Below are 4,951 nucleotides of genomic sequence, written 5' to 3' on the forward strand. Positions count from 1 at the left end.
TTGCATCAGTTATTTATTTTTATTAAAATAAATTCTCTGTAGGTCGCGTTCGAACGCAGAAGGGGGCGCATTCGAATGCCTTTGTGAATACCTATATTAGATTCACAAAAATAGAGAACGCAAAATGTGCGTTCAAACGCGGTCGGGCGCGTTCAAACGACACGTTTGAATGCCTGCATCAGGTTCACATCGACAGATAACGCATTTTGTGAGTTCGAACCCGGTCAGGCACGTTCGAACATGATTAGCTGGAATCCACTAGAATTAGGATTAATAATTGTTATTTTCGCTTATTGGGTAGCCTCTATAAAGGTGTGGATGGTAGTCAAAATCATTATGCTTAATGAATATTAGTTTCTTGCCTCCTCTATCCTCTCTCTAGTCTCTCTACCCTAATCTCCCTCCTCCCTTTTTACTAACCAGCCACATTTATCATTGGTAAGGTCTCTCCTAACTTCTAATCTCCCTCATTTGTCAAGTTCTCCCTCTTCCTTGAGATCTCAACCACTTCTCATTCATCTTTATCCCTTAAACAATATCAACCATCCACCCCTCATCTTCATTATCATCTATAATACTAATATCCACTCCACCTATCACCACCACTATCATCCGCACTATATCAACGAGTTACGGATCGATTCCACTTAGTTTCGTAATTTTTTAACTACGAGAGAATATTTGGTGAATATTTTTCCTCGGTTACACGGACTGCTTCCTACAATCAATCTAGATCTTGAAGAAATCATTATGTAACCTTATTGCATTAGTTATTTGTTTTTATTAAAATAAATTTTTTGTAGGTCGCATTCAAACGCAGACGAAGCGCGTTTGAACGCCTACATCAGGTTCGCAAAAACAAAGAACACAAAATGTGCATTCGAACACAGTTGGGCACATTCGAATGCTGCCTTCGAACATCTACATCAGGTTTGCATCGACAAAGAATATCTTTTGTGCGTTTGAATGAGGTTGGGCACGTTTGAACGTGATCAGCGGGAGTCCACTAGAATTAGGGTTAATAATTATTATTTTGGTTTGTTGGCTACCCTCTATAAAGGTGTGGATAGTAGCCAAAATCATTATACTTAATGAATATTAGTTTCTTGCCTCCTCTATCATCTCTCTAGTCTCTCTACCCTAATCTTCCTCCTCCCTCTTCACCAACCAGCCACCTCTACTGTTGGCAAGGTCTCTCCTAATTTATAATCTTCCTTATTTGTTAAGTCCTCTCTCTTTCTTGGGATCTCGACCACTTTTTCCCCTTCATCTTTATCCCTTAAACCACATCAACTATCCACCCTCATCTCCATTATCATCTATAACCCTAACATCCACTCCACCCGTCACCACCACTTTCATCACCACTATATCATGATTTCGTCCCAGATTTAGTTCAATTCTGTGAAAAGTGTAAATATAAAAAACGTAGATTAGAGAGTTATGGATCGATCCCACTTAGTTTCATAATTTTCTGACTAAAGAAGAATATTTGGTGAATATTTTTCTTCGGTTGCGTGGACTCCTTCCTACAATTAATCTAGATCTTAAAGGGATTATTCTGTAGGCTATCATTGGTATCAGAGCCCGGTGAACTTAGGACCTTCATTAACGGTGGAAACAAAGAAGATGGCATCAACAAGGAGATCAATAGAGAGCACACCGATAAGGGAAGACTTAATCCACGATAGCCCTAACCGAGAGACCAATTCCCTTGGGGCGACCACGGTAGGACCGATCAACCGATGTCCATAGGGCATGTTCCAAATATTACTGCATAGGGTTGATGCAATGCAGAATGATCATAATGCTTTAAAGAAATCTGTCATGAACCGATCAGTTTCGTTATCTCCATAATGAAGATGGTTGCCTCAAGAAAGACTAGCAGTGGGACCACACCGAACCGATACCCCATAGGTCCAGGTAAGACATGCTAATGTCAATGATCCTCTTTTACTAATTCCTACACATCATCCCCCACCTCTGATACACAACCCAAGACCGGCGATGGTGGAACCCGAGAGGCGTGTGGCACCGGAGCGCTTTGTCGATGAAGAGAATTGGCACTGTTAGGCTATAATACTAATTTAATAAGCTCTGATACCAATTTGTTAAAGCTTGGATACCAAATTGATGGGATCTAGAACCAAAAGATCGGCTACGGAATAATTCCTTAAGATCTGAATTTATTGTGGGAAGTAGTCCATGCAACCGTGGAAAACTATTCGTCAGATATTCTCCGGTAGTTAGAAAATTACAAAACTAATTGGGTTGGATCTGTATCTTCCAAATCTACAACTTTCATATTTACGCCCTTTGTAGATTCGAACTATAGCAGGGATGAAAATACGAAATAATGTGGGTGATGGTGGTGGTGACGGGTAGAGTGGATGTTAGGGTTATGGATGGGTATGGAGATGAGGGTGGATTATGGAAGTGATTAAGGGAAGTAGACGAAGGGAACAAAGTGGTCGATATCCCAAAGAAGAGGGGTGATTCGACAGACGAGAGAGATTAGAAGCAAGGAGAAACCTTGCCAACGATAGAGGTGGAAGGATGGTGAAGAGGGAGGAGGGAGAAGTCTAGAGAGAAGATAGGATGCAAGAAATCAATAATCCAATAGCAATGTAAAGTTGGGTGCCATCCACATATTTATAGAGGCTAGCCAACAAGTCCTAAAACAATATGAAACCCTAATAGACCAATTTAACCAGTATTCCTTATCTTCTCCAAATACCTTTTGGATTAAACTTTCGTTTTGTCATAGATATATTCCGAATCTGAAGAAGTCATGAATATCAAAGTTGTAGATCTAGAAATATTCTACAAATATTTTTCTGAAACTATGCAGAGTTGGATTTAGCTAATTAGATAAAATATTAACTAAGTGTATCAGCCCACCACGCTTCCCCCACCTTGCCCTCAAGGTGAAAAGTCAGGGAAACACTCCAAGATATTAGTCTCCAACTCTCATGTTGCCTCATTAGATGGCTTGCCAAGCCACTCAAATAGAATCTCCATTTCCAATCTGGTACCATGTCGGCGTCGGCGTCTAGCAAGTACTCAAATTGGCTCTACGATCTCTATCTCCTCCAATGGCTCCAGTAGAACTGATCCAACAATCTCATGATCTCCAATGCGCTCTCTCAATAATGAAACATAAAAGATAGGGTGCACTCTCGACCTCTCCGACAGCTCCAAACGATATGCAACCGGACCAATACGCTCCAACACTCGAATGCATTCGCAGTCCAACAGCAAACCGCCTCAACTCTCCAACTCAGGATGGCGCTCCAGATCATCCATCACCTCCTGCAACAATCTCAAAATATCTGGGTCAGATGTACATGCATACCTCAGCTCATCAAAGAAGGGAAAGGTAGGAGATGAATAGGCTGTAAGCTCGACGGTATCGGGTTGGTGCGATAGTGCATCCGCCGCTCTATTTTTCGTTCTCTTCTTATATTGAATTTCATAATCATACCCCAGTAATTTTGTGACCCATCGCTACTGTGCCGGAGTGTGTATCCGCTATCCCATAAAGTATGGAAGGCTCCTCTGATCGGTTCGGATAATGAATCGTCTACCGATCAAATAAGGCCTCCACCTTGTCACGACATGTAGAATTGCTAGCATCTCTCTCTCATAAGTCGATAATTGTTAAGATTTTTGCGATAAAGCCTTACTAAGATAGGCAATGGGACGTCCTTCTTGCATTAGTATAGCTCCTATGCCAACACCCGACGCATCACATTCAATAATATATTCTTTGGTGAAGTCCGGTAGCACTAGAACGGGTGCCGTCATCATTGCTGTTTTTAATTTTTCAAAAGCTAAAATGGCTTCATCCGTCCATCTAAAAAAGTCCTTCTTCAATAAAGAAGTGAGAGGAGCAACGATCTTGCCATATCCGGCAATGAATCGACGATAATAACCAGTCAGCCCCAAAAATCCTCTCAATCCGGTAGTAGTAGGAATAGGCTAAGCGGTCATACATGCAACCTTTTGAGGATTCGCTGCTACACCATCCGCTAAAATAATGTGGCCTAAATACTCCACATTTGGTACTCCCCATAGACACTTGGACTTCTTGATCTTCAATTGGTTTTGCTCCAACAAATTCAGCACGTCCTTCAAATGTCGCTAATGCTCCAATTCAGTCCTGTTATATACAAAAATATCGTTAAAAAATACCAAGACATACCTTCGCAAGAGAGGCCGAAATATATCATTCATGAGGCCTTAGAAGGTAGCTGGAGCATTGGTGAGATCAAAAGGCATTACTCAGAACTCATAATGCCCATCTGGAGTCCGAAATGCAGTTTTATACATATCCGCTGGGTGAACTCTAATTTGATGATACCTGGCCCTCAAGTCAAGCTTACTAAATATAGTCACCCCTGCAAGCTCATCCAGCAACTCCTCGATAATCGAAATAGGATACCAGTCCTTGACAGTAATAGCGTTTAGTGCTCGATAGTCGACATAAAAACGTAATGTTCTGTCCTTTTTTCGCACCAATAGCACGGGGGATAAGTATGAACTATGACTTGGTTGTATGAGGTCTTGCTCTAACATCTCGGTTACCATCTTTGAGATAACTTCCTTTTGCACATGTGGATATCGATATGGCCTCACGTTAGCTGGTGCAGCCCCGGGTACAATCTCTATCCGATGGTCCGCCGCTCTCCTCGGTGGCAACTCTTGCAGCTCCTCAAACAGTCCAGAAAAGTTATCTAATAAATTAGACAATTCAATTATTGTACCTGAACTCGTTTGATGCTCATCTCTTGCTGGTCCTAATTGAAGAAGATAGGCTAAATCATACGCACCAAGCAGCCCCACCATAGGCTACATCGCAAGAATCGGCGAAGTCCGTACACCATCAAGCCGCACATTTTTGTTTCCTTATTTATATTTCATCCACATATTCCGGAAATCAAATGTGACG

The sequence above is a fragment of the Typha angustifolia genome, chromosome 12 (genome assembly GCF_048772165.1).
Source record: "Typha angustifolia cultivar Huaian chromosome 12, ASM4877216v1, whole genome shotgun sequence".
Taxonomy (NCBI): Eukaryota; Viridiplantae; Streptophyta; class Magnoliopsida; order Poales; family Typhaceae; genus Typha; species Typha angustifolia.